This window comes from Camellia sinensis, chromosome 8, assembly GCF_055761805.1.
Source record: "Camellia sinensis isolate YWXY chromosome 8, ASM5576180v1, whole genome shotgun sequence".
NCBI lineage: Eukaryota > Viridiplantae > Streptophyta > Magnoliopsida > Ericales > Theaceae > Camellia > Camellia sinensis.
This window is the reverse complement of record NC_138968.1, coordinates 74,798,661-74,823,805: the sequence shown is the minus strand read 5'-3', so window position 1 is coordinate 74,823,805 and position 25,145 is coordinate 74,798,661. Positions and strand designations below refer to the sequence as shown.

At 31.9% G+C, this 25,145-nt stretch overlaps 1 long non-coding RNA gene across 1 annotated transcript; it reads right to left on the bottom strand.

Annotated features, from left to right (window-relative positions):
* Window positions 1–13,371: 13,371 nt before the first annotated feature.
* On the bottom strand, window positions 13,372–15,952 carry LOC145796599 (uncharacterized). Its single transcript, XR_014337077.1, has 2 exons — window positions 14,292–15,952; window positions 13,372–13,835 (listed from the first exon to the last, which is right to left on the bottom strand). It is a non-coding gene; the product is annotated as an uncharacterized LOC145796599 (long non-coding RNA).
* Window positions 15,953–25,145: the final 9,193 nt, after the last annotated feature.

Sequence of the window (25,145 nt, the reverse complement as noted above, 5' to 3'; positions counted from 1 at the left end):
TTGTGTTTTAATTTAGTTTCTGGTTTTGGTAACTAGAAAATTATTTCGTGTTTTTCCTGATTTTTGTAATCAGATAGTTTTGTGGTATTTTATTTTCTAGTTTCAGTAACAAGGAAAATAAAATTACAGTATTTTCTAGTTTTAGTAACAAGGAAAATAAAATGATTTTGTGTTATAATTTATTTTCTGGTTTAAGTAATTAGAAAATTAATTTGTGGTTTGGTTTTCTGATTTTTGTAATCAGTTATTATTTCGGTATTTTATTTTACTAGTTTTAGTAACAAGAAAAATAAAATTGTTTTGTATTGTAATTTATTTTCTGGTTTTAGTAACTAGAAAATTAATTTTGTTAATCAATCATGTAACTTTGTGACTCGGTCACAATCTGTTAATTTTGTAAGTAACTTATGGTTTCGTTTGGTAGACCACTTATTTTTGAACCCTTTGTGAAAATGTGTTAATTATTTTGACTTTATCATAGTTCATCGTGAGTATACATGGTAGAATTTGTTTCTAGAGTAAAATATTAGTTTTACAAACTAATTTTATTTTTATTACAATGTGGATTCATAGTCTTGAATTGTTTCTGTACTTGAATCGGAAAATATATATATATATATATATTCACAAGAACATTTTAATGCATATTTAATTTGTTTATTTATGTACAAATCAAACTTATTAAATGAATGTATGTTTTGTCATTTTGAAGTTTAAAGTTTAAATGCGGTAGATTTTATTTATGAGTTGAGAATCCTTTTATTTCATGATGCAAGTGATGGGATCATGCATGATTTATTTATTTTGTTAATTCATTATTTTTAGTTGATGCATTTGATATGCATGTATGATATCAACTCAAGTTATTTCTTAACAATAATTTCAAGTGATTTGGAATGATAAATTGTTATGTCGACTTTGGACATAAGCATGTTAATTTGAATATTTATAATCAATTTTGAATGGGTGTTTGAACACCAGAGAAATTTAAACATGAAGATGTATGTAGTTATATCGGTCCATTTAATTGGGAAGTAATATAAGAAATCTTTTATGTTGATTATTTGAATTATGTGACATGAGATGTCATTAATAATTATTTTACTTGCGTAGTAGAATTTGTTAAACCATGAACCATTGTATTAATATGGGGGTGTATCTCTTGCATTAGTTGAGATAATTTAATTTTCTTCTGTCACAAATATTTTTATGACAGCGACATTTATTTGTTATTGAGTTACAAGAATGTATACAATCAAATGGGTTTTTGAATTGTTTGATTCTTAGGCAAAATTATTTATGAGGATATGATTTTGTCAAAACATTAATTCTGACTTGAGTAGTCATAATTATTTTGGTTTTTCTTGAATTTGTTTTAAAATTCTCTGGCGGGTAGTGGATGGTAGCAGGTGGGTGGCGGGTGGGTGGTGGATGGTGGTGGTGGTGGTGGTGATGGATGGTGGGTGGTGGTGGCGGGTGGGTGGCAGGTGGCTGGTGGCTGGTGGTGGCGGCTGGTGGATGGTGATGGCAGGTGGGTGGTGAGTGGTGGTGGCGGGTGGTAATGGGGGGCGATGGATGGTAGTGGCGGGTGGTGGGTGGTGGCGAGTGGATGGCAGGTAGGTAGTGGGTGGTGGTGGTGGTGGTGGTGGTGGTGGCAGCGGCGAGGGGTGGGTGGTGGTGGCGAGTGGGTGGCAGGTGGCTGGTGGTGGCTGGTAGGTGGCAGATAGGTGGTGGTGGTGGCAGGTGGCGGTGGGGGGTGAGTGGTGGTAGCGGAAGACGGTGGTGGAAAATGGTGGCGGGTGGTGGCTAGTGTTGGGAGGTAAAAAAAAAAAAAACTCAAAACTCAAAACGGAAACACATTTTTTGAGTTTACATTTTTTGGCCAAATTTATAAACTGAGACCATTGATTTATAAATCAAAAATTTACCAAACAAGTTTTTATTTAAGTTTTTTAAATTTTTGAAAATATAAATAGAAAACTGAAAACGTAAGTATTACCAAACGGCACCTGTGTTTTTCATTTATTTATTTTATGTATTTCTAAAATTTCTAGAGATGCAGTTAAACCAACTCATTTGCTGGCCGCACTGTATCTAATGAGTTATTATGCTGCTTCTCAATAATGGTCATGTTTGGTAGAGCGGTGAGAAAGTGATTATAGATTATAACTTAATAGATTATAACTTAAAGTTGTGATCATAAACTGGTAACTTGTTTTGTATAGCTGTGGGATTACAGATTTAAGCAGCAGAATAGTGTTTGGTAAATAAGCTGTAAAACAGCTTTTTCTGTATAATTGTCATTTTTGCTCTTATAAGATATAAAATTTGTAATTTCATTTATAATACATTTTTTTCTTTTTCTTTTTCATTTTATTTTCTTTTCTTTTCTTTTTCACCTTATTTTCTTTTCTTTTTTTTTAATTTTTTTTTCTTCTCTTCTTTCTTTGTTAATTTTTTTTTTAATTTATTAATTCATTAAAATTAATATTCATGTTCTAATTTATATTAATGTTGTGATTTCATAACATATTATCTTTCATATATTCATTATCAAAATTATTATTTTTTTTCTTCTCTTCTTTCTCTGTATTTCTTTTCTTTATTATTATTATTAATCGTGATTTTGGTATAAAAATTATCAATTGCTCATCAATTATTAAAATTAGTATCAATTATTAATTATTATTATTATTATTATTATTAATTTGTTCATCAATTATTAAAATTAGTATCAATTTGTCCATCAATTATTATTATTATTATTATTATTATTATTATTATTATTATTATTATTATTATTATTATTATTATTATTCATTTTAATTATTTTTAGTAATATTTCATTTTTTCATTTTTAGTAATTCATTTATATCATTTTTTTAGTGATATTTCATTAATAGTTTCAGTTTTAATTTTAAAAAATTATTTCATTAATAAAGTTAATATAATTAGTATTACAAAAATTATCATTTCATTAATAGTATCAATTAGTATAAAATTAATGGCTTAATTAGCATCAATTAATACTAAAAATATTAATAGTATCAATTATTTCAATTAATGTTGTGATGTCATTACATATTATTTTATTTCAATTAATTTTGTGATGTCATTACATATTATTTTAATTAATGTTGTAATATCAATTTATTTCAATTAATTCTGTAATGTTGTAATATCAATTTATTTCAATTAATGTTGTGATGTCATTACATATTATTTTATTTCAATTAATTCTGTTTAATTTTGTATTAATTCTATGTAATGTTGTAATATCAATTTAAATTAATTCTGTTTTTATTAAAAAAAATTCATTACAATTATTTTTTTTGTTTGAAATAAATTGTTTTTCATTTTATTTTGAAAAGTAATTATTAATTCTGAAAAGTAATTTTTTAATTATGAAAAGTAAATATTAATTGAAATAAATTGTGTTAAATATTAATTCTGAAAAGTAAATATTAATATTGATTTTTTTCTTTTTTTTCAATTTATTTTCTAGGGTTTGAAAACACTAGCTCTGGTAGCACAGTGGCAACGGCCGGCGCTAGGGTTTGAGATCGCGATGGTTCAGATCGACGACGACGTTGGTTCAGATCGCGACGGCGACAAACCAATGCCGAAGAGAGAGAGAGACAGACAGAGCTTCGCGGTCGCGATGGCGACGAACCGAGGCTTTGCGATGAACTAACGCCAGAGAAAGAGAGACAGAGAGATAACAGAGCAAGAGAGAGAGAGAGAGAGAGAGAGCGCGCTAGGGTTTCAGAGAGCTAGGGTTGGTCGGAAATCACCTCTCTTTCGCCAGAAATCGCCTCTTTTTTGTCGGAAATCGCCTCTCATAAGCGTGCGAGAGACATAAATGATTTGTGTTTGGTTTATATACGTGGCACACTGGTAATAACTTGAAATGGTAAGGGGCATTTAAGTCATTTTGCCTCTCAAACCCCCACCTATGCGCTTAAGCTAAATCAAAAAGCACTTTCGGAGCAACTCAAAGAATAATCACTTTTTGACTTAATTTAAGCTAAAAGTTGATCACTTGAGCTACACCAAACGCATAAAAATCAGTTAATTTAAGCTAAAAGCTAAAATAAGCTGAATTTAAATTCTACCAAACACCCCCAATAAGGGTAACGGTGGCCACGTTAGGAATTTGTTTAGAGTGTTTACGGTGAGTAAGTCATGAATTATTTTTTTGAGTACACATTTAAAATTTTAGTTTTTTTATAAAAAAAAATTTAAATCACACACAAATAAATAAAATAAAACAAATTTCTAAAATATTGACATCATTATTTCAAAAAATAAAATGTAGACACAAAAATTTGTATAAATATATTTTATTTTTATCACTAACATGATACAAAAAATAATATGAAGAAAACTCCTTTAATTTAAATTGAGATAAGATACAAAATTGTTGATCAACATTAACATTCAAGTTTGTTAAAAATAATAATAAATAAATAAAATAAAATAAAATAAAAAAGTCAACATTCAAGTAGTACATTTGTTGGGAATTACAAAATCACATAAGTTTGTCAAAGAGGTATTTTACCCAGGCTAAGGAAGTAGGGAGGAACACAGGATTTTCTGATGACTCTGTTTGGGAAGAAAAAAGTTGAGATTTTTTAGCTAAAATAGTCACAAAAAACAAAATAGATATTTTAACTCAATAAGACAAAATATTCCATCCAATTCATAATAATTAAATTCTTTCTCATACAAAAAAGTCAAAAAACTAAAAACCCTTCTCAAATAAGGCTTTTTAACCCTGGGCTAAAATAGTTAAAAAAACTAAAAAATCAAAAAATCAACCTACTTCCCAAACAAACCCATATACTAAATTTTTATTTTAAAAAGAAAATATGAATTATAATATCAATTTCTATTATAATATCAATTTTTACTAGTATAAAAAATGAAAATAAGATAAAAATATATATAAATCAAACATAATTTTTTTAATTATAATAAAAATAATGACAAAAAAATTAATTAAAATATCTAACTATGTCTATGCGTGTGTTTCGACATGTGCTTTTTGTTTTTTCCGTTTTGGCACATGTACATTTCTTTTTCAGTAACCGATATCAGAAGTCTGAATCGAAAAAAAAAAAAAAAAAACCGACAACGAAGGATAGGATAGGTTTCTTTAAACTTGAAACCCCCACTTGAGTAGGGGTGTAAAAATGATCCGAGGTTCATGGGCGGTCCGAAATCCACCTGAATATCGTTGCAGGCTCGGCCTGTTTCGGCCCGTTAAGCCCGGGCCCGAGTCCGGGCCAGTACCTTGGGCCTGGGCCTTCCATTTTGGGGCCTGACCCGACCCATTAGCCCGGCCCGGTCCAAAAAATTTCGGGCCCTGCGGCCGGCCCGCCCCGGCTCGACAAATTTCAAAAAATAAAAATAAAAAACATCTTACAATAGTTAAATAATTAAAATAAATAAATAAAAAGATTGATCTTATAAAAATAAAAAGAATAAAAAGATTGATCTTATAAAAATAAAATAATAAAATAATTGATCTTATAAAAATAAAAAAATAAAATAATTGATCTTATAAAAATAAAAAGATTGATCTTATAAAAATAAAAAAATAAAAAGATTGATCGTATAAAAATAAAAAAATAAAATAATTGATTGTATAAAAATAAAATAATTAAATAAATAAAAAAATTGATCTTATAAAAATTAAAAAAAAATAATTGATCTTATAAAAAAAAAAAGATTGATCTTATAAAAATAAAAACATAAAAAATTAAAAAATTAAATAAAAATTAATATAATTAAATAAATAACATTAATAATTTAAAAATAAAACAAAAAATAATAATAATTTATTAAATTAAAATCAAATTATGAATTATTTAATGGAAAATGATGATATGATGTATCATTGTGTGCACAGCAACACAGTCTGTGTGTGTAGCTGGGAAAGTAAGAAAGTGCACCTAATAATATATATATAGGAAAGTGCACCCAGGTCCTATGCTCACGTGAAAGAAAAAAAAATAATATATATATATATATATATACGAAGTTGGAAGATAATACTAGGCTTGTGGGAGCTCACCACGAGTCCTATTTTGATAATCTGAACCGTTCAATATGTAGAACTCTTCCATTACTATATGCCTAACTACATGATCAAATCAATTTGGTATAAAAATACATGGTGTTACAGTTAATGGTTTACAAAAAAAACTAATCCGATCAGATATTTATAGATATCCGATCAACGTAATTTTTTACAAACATATTATACTCAACGAGTTGTACACATTGTACGGTTTCGATTAGCAAAACGGGACCCATGATGGCTCCCACTGGTCAAAGAGCACCGTCCAAATGGTTGCTGGAGAAGGAGGCAACCATTTCCTAGCCTAGCCTAGCCTCAATTTTGAGCCTTTGCAAACTCAAACGGATATATATAAAACGGTCATAATAATTCAAACGGATAGATTTTAAACTAGTATAAATATATTTTAGTTTTCAAAATATATTTCACAACAAATCATTCTCTCTCTCTTCAACTCTCTCAATCTCTCTCAACTCTCAATTAATTTTGAAGTGTCATCCCTAAGTGGCTATTGCAATTGTGCAATAAGAAACTTTTAGCAAAAGAAGAAAATTTTTATATCGCATTCGCCAGTCGGTAACATTAATTAGTTTAATTAAATTTATGCACATATATTAATTATTATTTTTTACTGATTGAATTTACACATTATTTAAATTAATTTTTAATTCTTATATATTATTTTACTTGCATTACTATGGATTCTAATATGCCTAATGTTTATGTTGATGTTGATACATATACTACACCACATGAATCTGTTGATTCTCCTTCTAATATCCCTGTTCCAACAGTTGCATGATCATCTAGGAGCAGAAGTAGTAGTGTTTGGGAATATTTTAAAAAAATATCTATAAATAATCTTGATGACACAATTACATTTAAAGCAAAATGTAAATATTGTGCACGTTTACTTAGGGCTGCATATGCAGGGGGTACTAATCATTTAAAAAGGCATTCTGACAAACATTTACAAAGTAAACAACTTGATATTCGAAATCAAATGCAATTAGGGGTTTCATCAACTGGTAATTTGCAAACATTTTCATACGATCCTATACATGCACAAAATTTTATAGTTGATTATATTATTAAAAAAGAACAACCTTTTAGTACTAGTGAATGTCCTGATTTTACCGAAATGATTCGCGAAAGTTTTTCACCACAATATCAAAGTTTTTCAAGAAATACTACTAGAAACATGATTTTAAAGAAATTTGAGGATATTAAAAGTGAATTATTTGATATCTTTAAAAATTTGAATGGAAGAGTTTGTTTAACATCTGATCTGTGGTCAAATAATGGTTTTGAATATCAATGTATTACTGCATATTTTATTGATAATGATTGGAAATTAAATAAAAGAATTATTTCATTTAAATTAATTGAACTTCCATACACTGGTCATTCGCTTGGTGTAGAAATAAGAAATATATTATATGAGTGGGTTTTACAAAATAAAATATTTACGATTAGTTTAGATAATGCATCATAGTATAATCAAACTGTAGCCCATTTAAAATCAACTTTACAATTACTTGTTGATGGTGATTTATTTCATGTTTGTTGTTGTGCCCATATTTTAAATTTGATTGTTAAAGAAGCTATGCATGTATACGAAACTTCTGTACTTGTAATAAAAAATGCAGTTGTTACAATTATGTTTTCTGGTAATCGAATTTCAGAATATAGAAAAATTTGTCAACGAGAAAATATGCAATTTAAAAAATTAATTTTAGATGTAGATAGTAGGTGGAATTCAACATATAATATGTTAAAAATAGCTTGTAAACAAAGAAGAGCAATAGATTTATTTTTTGCAACAACATCAATAAGAGGAGTACTGACACCTACTGAACTTAATTGGCGCAAAGTAGCATTGTATAAAGATTTTTTAAAAGTTTTTGATACTTCAACAAAATTATTTTCTTATATATATATTCCTACTTCACCATTTGTTTTACATATGTTAGCAGAAATAATTAAAGTTTTCATAAAATATATGGATACTGAACTTTATGTAACCATTATTACTTCAATGAAAGAAAAATTTGATAAATATTTTCATCATTTGCCTCATCTATTAGGTTTAGCTATAATAATTGATCCTAGGTGTAAAGAAGTTGGTTTACAAGAATTTTTATAGCGTATTTTCGATGATCAAATACAGTTTGCCCCTATAATGCAAACATGCAACAGATTATTTCAAAAATATAGGGCAGCTGCAACTGCATCTGCATCTATAAATACACCTATACACAATACACTAGCAGTCCAACAATCTCGAGGCGGGAGATTAAGTATTTTCACAGCAATAAAAAGTAGAAGAATATCTCAACATACAAGTGTAAGTAGTTCTGAATTGCAACGTTATTTGGAAAGCCCGTCAGTGGATGATTGACATTTTGGAGTGGTGGAAACAAAATAAATCTATGTGGCCTATGCTTTCACAGATGGCCCGTGATATACTAACCGTTCCTATTTCTACAGTTGCTTCAGAACAACTTTTAGTGCAAGTGGACGGGTGCTGAGTGACTATAGGAGCAGGCTTTCACCCGAAATGGTTGAGGTATTGATGATATCCAGGGATCATATGCACGGGTTTACAAGAAGACAAAATTTTAATGAAAATGAGCGAATTTACTATGATTCGGAGGACATATCATTAGGCAACGCAACTGAAATGTCTGTCTCCACCGATGATTGATCAACAATTTATTTTTTACTATTTCATTTCATTTCGTTTTTTTCTTGATTTTTGTTTTTTTTTTTTTTTGTATTAGATTATTGAGGTGGAGTATAATGCAAATGATTGATAGATTAGTAGGTGCCAACCTAGTTGGGATGTACTTGACCTATAGTGATGCAATTGATATACCATCATTAGTAATCTACACCTAATTTATTTAATAATATCAATTTTTGTAATATTTTATTTAATTTTGAAATAAAAATTATTAATTCAATAAATGTTATATAAATAATTTAATATTGTAATATTGAAAGTTTCAATTTCATATATATAAAATTATTCATTTCGAAAGAAAAAAAATTACATAATTGCATACTTTTTTAGTTATAAGTTCACAATTAAAAAAACATAAGTCATATATAATTAAATTTAAACATCACTATAAAACATTACATAACGAAACAAAATATCTCATTAATCGTAATTAAAATACTTTAGTATAATTTTTTTTTAATTTGTTATTTCTATTATTAAAAAAAAAAGCCCGACTAGGCCCGGCCCGCGGGCCAAGGCCCAAGCCCAGGCCCTAGGCCCTATTATGAGTGGGCTTAAGCTTGGGCCTGCGCACCACATTTTAGCTCATGGGTCGGGCCGCTAAAAAATTGCGAGCTCACAAAGCTCGAATGGGCCAGCTCGGACCGGCCCGGGCCATTATTACACCCTTGCACTTGAGGTTGGAATAAATGGATTTGGGCCCTCTTGTTGTTGACAAGATGACAAAGGTTATCATGATGGTGAGGGTCGGCTCTGCCGTAATGTATTATGCTTGTGATAGGGATGTAAAGATAGGAGTCCGGATCCTCGGCCGTCCATTCCTGCGGCGCGTCCTGCGACACCCCCAAAACGACGTCGTTTTGGGGGAAATTTCGTTCAAAAAAAAAAAAAGAAGAGAAAGACAAAGCAGATGCAGATGCAAACCAGAGGGAGAAGAAAGTGTGTAAGATATTAGATCCCCACATACCCACGACCAACACCTGGCAGACAACACGACGATTCTACGCGGGATGTTGCCGGACCAACTCCACCACTCCTCCGATGCTCCCGGAAAGCACTGCGCTGGAGACTCCCACGTGGCTCAACAGCGCGATTCTCCGGCAACAGAGCCACAACCACCACTACGGCGGCGGCGACGGGAGCGTCCTCTACCTGCAGACGACAAACACCAATTCGGACTTGTCGGCATCAAACCACTGGCTATCGCGGTCGATACACGGTGAAAACGACGACGTTCCGGAGATTGCTGCGGCGGCGATGAATCAGGAGAAGAAGGCGAGTCAACAAAGCGAGAGCGATGGTAATGGTGAAGAGACAAATTGGCAAAGCGCCAAGTGCAAAGCGGACATATTGAACCATCCTCTGTACGAGCATCTGCTCATCTGCTCTATCTTTCTTTCTTTTTCTTTTTCTTTTCTTTTTTTTTTTTGAATGAATGAAATTTCTCCCAAAACGACGTCGTTTTGGGGGTTCCGCAGGACGCGCCGCAGGAATGGCCGGCCGAGGATCCGGACTCGTAGAGATAGTTGGCAGGGGTAAAAAATTAAAAAAAAAGACAAATCATCGTGAGGAAAAAGATAAATTAAAGTTCCTAATTTAGAGCTTTTAAACATTTTTGAATATATTAATATTTGATTGATAAATATTAAATTGAGATAAGATATAAAACTGTTGATCAACATTAGCATTTAAGTTTGTTAAAAAATAAAAAATAAAAAAGGTCAACGGATACATTTGTTGGGAATTACAAAATTACACAATTTTATTAAAGAGATACTTTATCCAGGTTAAGAAAGTAGGGACGGGCACATGATTTTTAGATGGGGGACAAACATATATATACTAAAAAAAAATTTTAAAAAGAAAGTATGAATTATAATATCAATTTCTATTATAATATCAATTTTTACCAGTATAAAAAATAAAAATAAGATAAAAATATATATAACAAGTTTTTTGAATTGACGTAAGTTAAATAACTTTTCAAACATAATTTTTTTAATCATACTAAAATAATGACAAAAAAACATAATTAAAATATTCAATTATGTCTATGCACATGTACTTTTGTTTTCCTGTCTTTGAGAAACGAACATTTCTTGTTCAGAATCAGGAGTTTTCTTGGTCTTTAAGGATAGACTTCTTTGAACTTGAAACCCAATTTGTCGTTGGAATAAATGAATTGACTGGTGAGAGGTCGGCTGGGCCGTAATGTATTAATATATATTTGATTGATAAATATTAAATTGAATTAAATAATTATTTTATCAAAATATTCATTATGTCTAATTGATTAAAAAATAATGTAAAACATATTATTGATAGAATTATCATTCATTATTATATAAAATAATTATTCCATAAAAATTTTAAAAGAAAAACATTTTCATCTCATTTCACTTAACTAAATAGAACATATATTTTGTATTAATTATATACAATTTGTATAATTATTGGTTTTTATATGCATTTTTTAAAATATATATATATATATATATATATATTATGTAAGTACACATTTAGTATATGAGAATACATCAGTGAAAAGGCTCAGAAAAAAAAAAAAAAAAAAAAAAAAAAAAAAAAAAAATCTCAACTAGATTGACAATACACCCACTAATCATGTACTCACCGAGGCTGACGAGATGAAGTTATCAAGTATCCAAAGAAACCATTTGCAAGAGAGGAACAGTAATACGGTGCTATGTTTTCCCAAAGGCTTCAACGAAAGCAATGAGGTGGTTGATGAATTCTTATACTTTGGCTCTATGTTTCACCCACAAAGTTGTGCTAAATTTGATGATATTGATTAGCTCTTGTATTTGGATTAGATTGTAAAATTAGAAATTTATTAAGAATTCAGTATGGATAGGGTTATATTGATTATATGAGATTACAATTTTTATGAGGCAAATTATAAAAATTCTAGAGGATTTGTAAAAATTTAAAGAAGATGGAAAAGTATTGGGACGCTGGCAAGCGAAGAAGCAGTATTTGGTTACCATTGACTTAGAAATTGGTGTAATTTCGTAACTCTAATATTGAAGGAATATTGAGTGTAATTGTGAGATCATCTTATGTAGTATTTCATGTCAATAAAATATTGTAAGAATTAAGTGATTCTTATCGCAAATTAAAGTGGTTCATTGAATGGTAATACTATACCAAACCATGGCTTCCTTCTTAAGCTTAAGCCATTAGGAGAATAATGGTGGCCAATCAGTGGCGACTCCAGGAATTTTTGTCAGTGGTGTCAATCAAAAACTTAAATACCATATATCTTACAGAAAATTCACATTAATCATTATATCACATATGGAGAAAAAAATCAATAAATTAATTTAAATTCTAAAATTATAAACAAAAATACTTCAATATATTGATATTATTATTTAAGCAAAAAGACATGCTAATACACGAACTTCTACAATTGACCACGACGAGATTTCATATTTTGAAATCGTTGCATAATGTTAGAATTTACCATCACCTACCACCAATTTACCATCACCTACCACCACCTACTCCTCACCTACTCCTCACCTACTACACTCACCCTCTCCTATATAATGAGCCACTCACCATTTGTAATAAGTATCTATACAACAACATATATCAATCAATAATACAAGTCTCTATTTCTCTTTATACATTAAATTTTTTACACATAATAAGCTCATTATCAACACTATCAAATAGTGGGTTCAAAAAAGTAAGATTTAAAACTATGGGTTCAAAGTTGTATTTTAGTGGGTTCAATTTCTAATTTTTTTCCTAAAATCTAATATTTATACAATAACAATAATAATAATAATAATAATAACAATAATAATTCAGCCAGGGGTTCGGGTGACACCCCTGGCCAAGCTGGGAGCCGCCACTGTGGCCAATTAGGCTAAACATAGTTGGCTTAAGTGAGTTATTATTTGTCTCTTAATTACTTAATAAAAATAAGTTAAAATGTTATATTCATAAATTTTTTTGTAAGATTATTAATTTTTTTTTTATAAAAAAAAACTAATATATAATGTCACGTGATACTCTAGGATTATTAAATAATTAGTTGTGTTATTAAAAATTAATAATAATTTAATAAAAATACACTACAACAAAAAATGATTTTTACGACAACAAATGCATGTCGTGAATGCGATTCTACAACGCGCAAGGTAAAGTTGTATTATGACCAATCATAGAAAGTCATTCACTTTTAGCATGCCGTTAAAAACTTTTAACAGCGCATCATATATGTCACGTTTAATTTTTTTACGACTACTTTTGCACGCCTTTAATCCGAGAGACAAACCATGACAGTCAATACTAGTCATTAAATATTTAACACAACAACCTATTTTGCCTATTGTAGAATATGTATAATTTTTTTTTTTTTAAATTCAACAAGTTCTATTTCACCTATTATATGCAATCTAAAAAAAATATTACAAACAAATTTCATAAATATATATATATATATATATATATAAGTATCAACCAACAATTAAAATATTATTTCAAATATAAAAAAAAAAATATTCATAAGTTTCGAAAATTCAAAAACTGTTTGTATATTTCAAACCATCCAAAAACTATGTTTCTAAACATAAAAAATTGTCCTCAACTTTAAAACTATCCAAAAAGTTTTAAATTATAGATATTTAAGATATTAAATTTTCAATTTTGACATGTCTCTCGAAGGTGAGAAGAGTGCAAAACTTTTCAATTTTGACACGTCTCTTGAAGGTGAGAAGAGTGCAAAACTAGGTTGAGACTCTTGATATGTTGAAAATCAAAAACTCAATGCCAAAGAGCAATGAAAGTCAAATCCCACAGTCGCAATCTCATTTCAACAGCAACAGGCGAGGTGTTCAGTTGGGCATTTGTGAGGCCGAGATACTATGGTTGTTTGTCCCTACGAGTGCATCAATATCAACTTGTATCTGATGTTGAGGTTGGGTATACAATTTGCTATGAGCCACTGTCAGCAGCCGAAGTGAAAGAGCCAAGCTTTTCTTTGTGGAAGCAACATCCCCCAAGCCAAGTCCATAAAATTTTAGTGTTACCAAATACAAAAATAATTATTAGTGGATGTTTGTTTCAATGAAAATTAAGTTATACTAATGACATGTAGACATTTAGGTCATGTTTGATTCACAACACTAATAGTGAGGTATTAATAATCCTATCAAATTAGTGTGGTATTAACTATCCCACCCCTACCCCATTACTAATAATCCTACAAATTTATTGGATTAATTATCCATTGGATTAATAATCCTAAACCAAAATGTCAAAACAAACATAAGATAATTAGACTCACGGATTAATAATCTCAATCCTATGCTTTAATCCTTCCAATCAAACATGCCCTAATCCAAAACAAGTATACATTTATGTGCAGAGTAAATAAAAGTGATAATAGACCATATAAATGCTTCAATACACCAAATTCATTTTACATACCTTATTTGCAATTTCAACATATAAATATTCATTACCGAATGGTGCCAGGCACTGGAAGAATTGTATCGGTATGGGATTCGAACACTTTCTGCTGAGAAAATTCATCATATTACCGCACAGCTTCGCCAATATGGCATGATTGAAGGCAAGAATGTTTCTATTGGTTCCAAAATCACAAGGCTAGAGATTGTCATCACAAACGCCGCCGTCAAGTTGAATCAGCCTCTCATCAAGAATATTGTGATATTGAAGCCACAAAAAAGAAAGAATCAGGTAACAAATGCATAATTTGTGATCTGTATAATAATAATTATCTAATTTTACCATAATTAAAAATACACTTATCTTGCTGTCTACAGAAGCAAGTAGGAGGACAGGTTTTGAACAGATCAAGAACTGGGCATTCCCTACAAACTGCAGTACACTCGCAGAGGTCTACTTTCCTTATTTTCTTTTGTCTTTCTTCATATATACACTAATTAACAGAGTCCTTTAATTAAAAACTCAAATAACACTAGACTTACCACATTTCTATATCAGGTTATTCTTATCATTTTATTTGTCAACACAATATTAGTATAATAGATTCCACTACTAATATATATTTCTAAGATAATGATAAAAATAGATGATCATTATAGTATTATTTCAAAAACTTAATATGTCATATGCCACTGACTTTTGAGGACTATTACAATCAACTAATCATGTAATAATACCCATATGGTTATTAGTTCATGCAAGTAAATTAAATTTAATCATAAAATTAGATACAAAATACATGTGAATGAGTGAGGTTTTATGAAACTCTATTTATTAAAAATCTTATTCATTCATAAACATTTTGTGTCAAATTCTACAAAATTGATCTCTGTTGGAGATTTATTCATAATTATAACTAAAAGGAAGGTATGTAGAAGAAGCAAAAAATGAAAACGGCTCGGCTCAATTCAATGAAGCAATAAATGAAAACGGCTCGGCTCAATTCAAAGAAGCAATAAATGAAAACGGCTCAATTCAAATCAATTCAAACACTGCATTAATTTCCTTTTTTGTCGTTCTCACATTTTATCACCAATTATTTGGGGATGGGGAACCCGTAATCTTCCTTTCTGAAGGTAGAATTTGGGTTCTGGTGTGAATTTGGGTTCTTTCTGGTGGTTGTATTCTTGATATGGGAAAATGTTCGGTACATAGCGTGTTCGAATTTTGTTATTAGCGTTATTCAATTATTCATACCTCCTTTTGCACCACTTTTTTTTTTTTTTATTGTATCTTATCCTACCTCATATATGTTTCAATAATAATTTTTTTTTTTATAGATTAAAAAAAAATTTATTCATACCATATTCATGAAAAATGTCGATCACACTGTTTGTTTTTGTGTTAATATTTTTTTGTGTATAATATTTTTTGCAAAACAAAAATAAGATATATCCCTATTAGTGCCATCTATCTATTCTATTATTCAAAGAGGCTTGACTTGATATTTATATTATAATTTTTTTTATTCTCAAATTATCCCATATAACCAAATTTATATAACTATCTCTATATACTAGTTATAGATGGTAACAAAAACTAACTAACGCTACTGCTTAGGTAAAGCGTGACATGGGTTGAGAAGGTACAGCAGCCCTGTTGTGAGGGTTTATAGAGTTATTTTTTGAGTGTATTTTGATGATCTGAACCGTTGATCTTGTAAGGTTTTTTGAATATATCATTCATACAAAAAATCAAATTAATCGGCCATCTGTAACCCCATAATCAAGCTTTAATTGTTTTTAAACAATTATTAAAATCATGTTAACCGTATATTTTTTTTTAAAATAAATGTACTCTTATCATAAGATTACAAATGTCCAATTTACTTGATTATTTAAATAGATGATCTATTTGACAAACCTGACAATACAAACTATTCGAATCATTGAAAAAGACTCCAGACATATCTCAATGCACCTTATAGTAACCTGCAATGCCATAAGGCACAATAAAAACCGCCAAGCCGACATACTATTTATTTATTTATTTATTTATTTTGTTGGCTACAACACAAAGCGTGAAAAACATCCTCTGTATATAGGTTAAAAACGTTCTCTATATATAGGTTAGTAGTGGTCGTACCCGCCACCCAGCATGTAAAGTAGTGATAGGTTTGGCTTTGAGAGGCCTCTTTCTCTCGGCGGCGGGGATCCGGCGGAGGATTCCCCTTTCTTCTCCTTCTCTCACACTCCATATTCTCCTCCCCGAGAGGTCTCTCTCTCTCTCTCTCTCTCTCTGGGCGGCGAGGATCCGGCGGAGGATTCCCCTTTCTTCTCCTTATCTCACACTCCATATACTCCTTCCCCCCCTCCCCCTCCCCCTCCTCTATAGGGTAGTACTGGTCGTACCCAGCATCTAAGTAGGGATAGCTTTAGCTTTGAGAGATCTCTCTCTCTCTCTCGGCGGCGAGGATCCGGCAGAGGATTCCCCTTTCTTCTCCTTCTCTCACACTCCATATTCTCTCCCCCCCCCCCCTCTATAGGGTAGTAGTGGTCGTACCCAGCATCTAAGTAGGGATAGCTTTAGCTTTGAGAGATCTCTCTCTCTCTCGGCGGCGAGGATCCGGCAGAGAATTCCCCTTTCTTCTCCTTCTCTCACACTCCATATTCTCTCCCCCCCCCCTCTATAGGGTAGTAGTGGTCGTACCCAGCATCTAAGTAGGGATAGCTTTAGCTTTGAGAGATCTCTCTCGCGGCGGCGGCGACGATCCGGCAGAGGATTTCCCGCCCCCTCGAATGAGATACCCTCCTTATGTTTCCTACTTGAATTCCTACTTGCCGGGTTATTGGTCCACAATTTTTACAATTCGAATTGTTCATATTTTAAAAGTTGTTGAGTATATCATACTTGTAAAAAATTAAGTTAATCGGATATCAGAAAGCATGTGTTCGGAAAACTGTTTATTAAATCTTTTAAAAATATGATTTTGAGTTTGGTAATCCGAACACATGCTCTCTCATTTCTGATCAACTTAAATTTATACAGATATAATATATTCAACAAATCTTAAAATGTGAACAATTCGAATCATCGGAAGTGAACTTAAACTAGGCCCAATAACCTAACAAGAAGGAAGTTAATTAGAAAACTCAAGGAGGAAATGCTGATTCCTCTCTCTCTCTCTAAACATACCTGGAGATTTGATTGGATATCTATAATTTGCTTTTGAGTATACACATTTATATATGCACATATGTTATGATGAGTAGTGACAAAACGAGTATACACATTTATATATATACACATATGTTATGATGAGTAGTACACACATTTAATTCGATATCTATAATTTGCTTTTGTGTTTTGCGTTTTGTTTTAGGTCTCAAGTCAAGGACGAAAATGGAGAGGGAAAACTTGGTACCATGCTTTGAAAAGAAGCTGTCGAAGACTGATGTCACAGGCAATCTAGAGATTCCTATGAATGCACTGCATCTGCCTGCTGTGGACAACGAAATCATGAATGTGAGGTACCGCGATGAACGGATTTGGGTGTTCAAGGCCCCTGCGAGGAGCGATGGCAGTGGCAGGCGTTACATGACTTGCCAATGGCGTCAATTTGTCAGGGAGAATGATCTCGTGGCTGGAGATATTGTTAGGTTTAGTTGGTCTAACGCCGATGAGCATTACCATGTTGCGACTGTTAGAAAGCTTAGGACTCTCCAACTCTTTCCTGGCGCTCCCCTTTGATTATTAATATTATTATTATTATTATTTTGGGGACAAGAAGATTGTTTGCTGTGTGCTGTCTGTGAAGTAAGAAGTGAAAACAGGTCCTATTTTGTTAAGGCCTTATTTTGCCTTAGAAATGGTGGCTGAGCTAGTGTGGAGCTGTCCGGGGGTGTTTCTAGTACTGGGCTGCTATGCTCTGGTTGCTGCTGTGCTGGTCTGCTATGCTTAGGTTCTAGTAATTGGTAGGATGGCTGATTGGCTGAGTTGGGATTTTGTGTGGTTGGTCTGCCCTAGATGACTGGCTGAATGTCTGTGTTAGATGCCTAGATGCTAGATGCAGGTCTGTGTTGTTGTTGTTGTGTTGGTGTGTTGGTTGGTCTCTCACCAATTCTAGGAGTGCTAGCAAATGATAGGATGGGCTCTTTGGTTCTAACCTAGTTAGGATGATTTAGTTCTTTTGCACTTTCCTTTTCTTTATAGATGTAATTTGCTTTGTATTTTATACTTATTTATTCCATCAATAAAGTTTCTTTTTTGCCGATAAAAAAAAAAAAAAAAGTGAGAAGTGAAAACTAACCGGTAATTCATTGTTATTGCTTATTTGAACTCTATGCTATGCTCTTTTATAATCTTCAATTTTAGGAATGAGATTTGTCCTTTTTATTTCGTTTGTGTTAAGCATGAATGTTTTTATGGTCTATTATGCAAACGTTTATCATATGCTAATATGCTATGTTGGCTTCACTGAACATTTATTATTATTATTAATATTATTATTATTGTGATTACTTCTTCCCATGTTTTTGGGACCAGTACTTGTTTTTGAACCCTACCCTAGAGGTTAGACCCTCAAGTGGTTGGAAAAAAAAAAATTGAGACAGCAGAAAACTACCCTGGATAGATCTGAAATTTTGGGTGCTTAGACCTCCTTAAGAACACAGAAGGCCTATATACCCAAAATGAGGGAGTGGGAGAGAGCTCCATCCGGGGGTCAAGGATTTCTCAGAAAATAGCCAAAGAACAGAAATAACAGTAGGAGAGAGAGGGAGGAGGGTGAGTTGCTGAAGTGGATAAACAATTGTGGTTTGGCGGTGATGGACTAGCAGGATGGCAGAAGGTGGTGGTTGGTAGTACATAGTGTGAAGTAGGAGAGGAAGAGAGGGAGGAAGGAGAAGATGGAGCAAGGCGCAAATATTGGAGTGTGCGCGCGCGCTAGTGTAGTGGTGCGTGGTGGTGGTGGTGGTTTTAGTGAAGTCTGCAAATGAAGAGGAAGAAGAAGGGAAATTGAGTTGGTATATGAATAGAAAGTCAATAATTTTTATTTTTTTTATTTGCATTAGTTTTACTGGTGATGCATTTGTTTCAGAACTAAACAGTGTCCTTGGACATAAGGGTAATATGGGCCTCGTTTGGGAACTCTCTTTTTTAGTCAAAAAGTCAAAAAGTTATTAAATTAGCTAAAAATCTAACAATTCATATCAAAAAGTCAAAGATTCTCTTTTCTCTCTACTTTTTGTACATCTTTTCGTAAAAAGTCAAAAAGTCATCCCAAACATACTAATTTTTTTTAGCTCATATTTTAACCAAATAGTCAAAAAGTTACTAAATTAACATGTTCCCAAACGAGGCCGGAGTATTAAAATATATTATGAGGGCAATCTTGAAAATTACTTGTTTATATTCTACAATATATTTTGTAAATAAACATGAATAAGATATATGCATTGTTCTATATCAAGTCAACAAATATAAATTAAGGGATATGTACATATATTCTATTCATTATATATTCTGCCTAAATCTCACATCATATTATATCTTTCATTTTATATCCAATGAAACAAATAAGGCCTAAGGGTCCTGGTATGTATGCAGGTGATGTCATAATTCATACTTCATTGATTAAAATGGTAAAATTTATTATTTATGATATAAATTATAAATATATCATCTAAAATTATTTTTAATAAAGTGTAACTGTGTTTTCAACTCGAGTAACCTCAAACTATATTGAAAAAAAGAAAAAGAAAAAAGGGAGAGAGGGTAGTATGTAAAAATTCATTCATTTATTTTTATTTTTTTGATAATCGAATGTCTGGATCAATTTATGTACATCTTAACTAATTTTGAAAACCGATCCTATCGTTTATTTACGGGAGCTTTAAATATTGAATCTAAAATCTAAAGAGAACACCTGATAAATCCCAAGTTGTAGCCACTAGGCAAAACTTATCCATTGAACAAACCTTTGCTAGGTCAAAAGAAGAAAAGAAAGAAAAGATTAAAAAGAAGAAAAATAAATTGAATTGAACCTCGTTTTTCAATTACAGCCACGGCTTCTTCTAACAGCTGGCAACGCACACTATCATTAGCCACTAACTCCTTAAGTCAAGAAACTAAGAAATTACTTAATTGTTCTGGAGAAAAAAAAATTACATAATTAAAATAAGTTGTATAATTGAAAGTTGATATGAAAGTAAAATTTTCTAAAATCATTTTTTCTTTCAATAAAAAATATTATTTTTAGCACTGTACTTATTTTTAGTTCTTATAAATAATTGAATTGATAATCTTGATTCTTTAATATTCTGTTCAGAACTTTTAAAACACAATTTTCGTGATTAGAATTACAATTAAATTATTTAAAAAAAATTAAAATTCATGTAATTCTCTAGAATGTTCTAACAAGACGTTGGGTTCATTTTTCAGAAAAAGACAGAGTTGCTTGTTTTGGGTTAATTTTTAGAAAGAGACAGATGCCTGTTGGGATCATTTTTAGAAAGAGACACAGTTTTTTTTTTATCAGCAAACAAAAATTTCATTAATAGTATGAAATTAAAGGTACAGGAAGATGACATGCATCGAGAGAGATTCGGAAAGTACAGAATACCCCTACTACTGCTACTCGCATCCATACAACCAGCCTCTTAGCCTCACGAATTTTTTTTTTTTTTAAACAAAAAAATTAAAAAGAACTTAACTACAAAACAAAATACAAGACTCCCCACAACATCAACCCACACAACCCGAACCCAAACTAAACAAAACAGCGAAACTAAACAAAACAACACCCAATGTTGCTGCACTCCCATGCTGCTGAACAGCCAAGATCCACGCACGCCACCCAAAGCCCACACCTCTGCTGACTCACCATCATCAGCCCCTACCTCTACTGACTCACCATCATCAGCCCCTTCTTCCACTCTGCTGTTGCCCCTTGCGGACTCACCTATCACCTTGCTCCTGCCGCCATCATCATCCTCCACAATGGTCCGTCTCTACACTGGTACACCAACCTCCTAACCTATGAAACCATCTTTTAACTCCATGCTAGCAACCTCTTTTAACTCACACTGCCAGCCGAGCCACCCATACCCAGTGCAGAACCCAAACCCACTGCAGATCCAAACCCCAATATCTTCTTCTTTCTCACACCCGCAGCAGCTCCCCTGCTACCAACCACGCCACCCATCTGAACACCTACCGAGCACTCAATGCATCGGAACACACCCAACGCCGAGACCCACTTCCACGCCAATACCCGCTGCCAACTCCACTTCTCCACACCTATGGTCGAACACACCCAACGCCGAACACGAACACACCCACTGCCAACTCCAAGTCCATGGTCGGACACCTCTGTTCCGAACCAAATTCCGAACACACCCACTGGATACAACTGGATGAAGTACACCCCTCAAACACCCACTCGAAAAGGAGCGCTCGAATGGAATCTTAGATCTGGATCGAAGATTTGGATCTAGATCTGGACTCTTAGATCTTAGATCTGGATCGAAGCATCTCCATAGATCCGAACCAACATTCATCCCTCAAACTCCCACTCGCACAGGAGCGCCCGAATGAAACTCCTAACCAGATTAGAACAACCTCTATTCCTGTCCAAAACTGACCACCATCTACTCTGTTCTGACCCCTATACCAAGTACTCCCTGGTGAAAACAAAACATACAACTCCAAAGGGAGCTGACCAGTAGCACCGAAACACATCTAAGTGGGAAAACATTGTGGGAATCAAGTTATTATATCGAAAAAACAACACACAAACAGAAGAGGAAGCTGGACCAGCCGACCGCCATAGCCAAAGGCGGCGGCCGGCCAGCCAAAAGTGAGGCCCGGGGTGGAGGTTTTTAGAGAGAGAGTGAGAAAGAGAGAGAGAGGTTTTAGAGAGAGAGAGAGAGAGTTTTAACCAACATCACAATGTGTTATACCTAGAAAGAGACAAAGTTGCTAACATGGCCTTTTGCATCCTCTCTCTCTCTCTCACGGCATAATCGTGAAATTCCATGCCTCTACCAAAAGCGACAAATAGTGGGGGTGACTACAGGCCACCTGACTCATCTTTTTTTAAAAAAAAAAAAAAAAAAATTGGATAATAAACTTATAAAATTTTATGTTTGTGTAAGTTTTTTAAAATCAATTAATTGAGATTTTTAATTAAGATATTTAATAATGATAATTATTAAGTTAAATTTTTATAAAAAAAATAATTATAAACGATAAATATTGAATATCTACAAAATTATTATTCTTAATAATATTTTTATTAATGACTAAATTAGAATAGTTTAAAACTAATTTATACACATATTTATTAAATAGTCTTTAGATAAAATTAATTTATTATTCACATTTTATAATGCATTTTTAAGAACAATTAAATACAGATTCTCACATACGTGATTTCAAAGAGTTGATAATACTTGGTGGAAGAATGAAAACTATAAAATGATACAAATTTTAAATTATAAAAACTATCAATGTAATTTATCCTATTTTAGTTCTTAATTTTTTTTTTAAAAGAATTATTACTTTAAACGGATAGAATATAAAATATATCATATAGTACTAACTAGCAGGTCAACCCAGTGGTGCCCACCACCTTTTTTGGGTAACCATTTGGCTTTTGATGGCATGACCGAGATGTTGATAATAAAATTAAGGGGCAAATTACATATACTCGCTGCGTATTTAGTTAAATTATAAATATTCTCTTAAAGTATGAGAAATTATATTTTATTTCTTGAGATTTATATTTTTATAATAAATTATTCTGTGAAATTTATATTTGTATAATAAATTAACTTAATTTATTATACAAATATAATTTTTAGGGAGAAATTTGTAATTCTCAACCCTCAAGGATATCTGTGATTTAGCAAAATCTCGAGAGAGGTATATGTAATTTGTTCTAAAATTAAGTGTGAAAGCGAGATTCTTTGTCAGAAAATGCATGAGACCCCATTGGAGGTGCTAAAGGTCTCTTGTAATTGGTCCAAAAAACCATTTTTTATTTTATTTTTTATTTATCTTTTTACTTTCAGCCAATAACAAAGCCCCATGTGTCACTGAGGTCACTGGGGTCCCAGCAAAGTCCTTCTTTGTCTGATAATAAAATGATCAGCAATGATTTAGACCACTAATTTTGGTGCTCTAATGGAGCACTAATGACATGGCAATGAAAAAAAATAAATAAATAAAAACAAATCAAGACCAAAACATCACATTACTGATTTTTCTAAAACGATTATAATAGCTGATCCTGACAGGAGAATCATCAGCTAATGAGTATTCTTTGTCTCATCTTAGAATGAATATGTTTGAGGAGATCCAGGTAAAAGCGAGTTCGTCCGCATAAAGTTACGTTGAATTCGGTTGGGACTAAAATAATTATAAAAAATAAAAATAAAAAAAATTAATTTTTGATTAAAAAATATTATATTTAAATTATAATTATTTTATTTCGTTTTTTTATAAAAGTTAAAAAAGTAAAAAAATTTATTCCAAACAAGATTTTTTAATCCTAAGTTAATAGTTAAAAAAAGAAAAATGTTTGAAGGCCCTAATTCTGTGGCTCAAATGTGGCTCAAATGGCCAAAACAACGTCGTTTTGGCCATTTTGATGTTGTTTTGTACTTAAAACGACGTCGTTTTGGACTCAAAACGACGTCGTTTTGGCCATTTGAGCCACATTTGAGCCACAGAATTTGGGCCCTCTACCATTGCTCTTAAAAAAATTAAAAAGTCAAAAAACTAACTCACATTCTAAACGAACTCTATACATGTAGTAATTGTCCAATATCTTTTTGGAAAAAATTTGGAATCCTAGAATTAGGGACTCAAATTTTACTATAGTAAAAATTAAATTAATAAAGAGTGAAAATCACGGCTAAAATAAATTTGAATCATTAATTATTATTTCTAAATAAATTTTGAATAAATAATTCTAAATTTATAATATTGCTGATCTTTTTGAGGAGATCCAAGTAAAAGGGAGAATGTATGCATGTTTGGTACACAACTGCCAATCAACCACTAACAAACAAACACAACTACCAATCAACCACTAGCAAACAACCACCGTAAGACTTTAAAAGTAAGACTTTAACAACACACACACACACACAAAAAATGACGATAGTAATGTGTCTAATGGCACAAGTGAGCCCCAACCATGGGGTGCAAGGATCATTCCCTTTCCAATTCTATGCGAACCATGCAGGTTTACCAATTGAGCCATTGAGCTTGGAACTACTCTGTTTTCCATTCAACCACAGGGGTTAGAATAGATGAATCTAAAAAGCTCGCCAGTTGATGTATGACACCATTTTGGAAAATTTTATATTTTATTTTATTTTTTATGGGCACTACAGGTATGATTGGAAGTTTGAGGGGTTGGAGGTTCTTTTCACTTTATTGTATAGGTCGTCTTTTATTTATTTATTTATTTATTATTATTATTATTATTATTATTTAAAGCTTTATTTTATTGTATAGTCTATCAAGACTCAAAAGGGGGGATGACATAAGATGAAATAGGTCTAGATCAAAAAAATTTGAAAATTGAGTCGTTTTATCAATGCTTTGCTTGGTGGCTGTGTATCTATTCCTTGGAAAATAATTTGAAGGTCTACACCACCATGCAAGGCTGCCTTCTTTGTTCGGATAACAACCCGTGATAAAATCGTTACTTTGAATTACCCTAATTCTGTATAAGAACATTACTGTTAATGTTAGTAATGGGCGCCCATGTGGCATGACCATTTGAACATAATTTGTATCTTATCCAAATAGGTTTTGAATTAAATTCAAACCTATTTAGGATAACCACTCAGGATATAG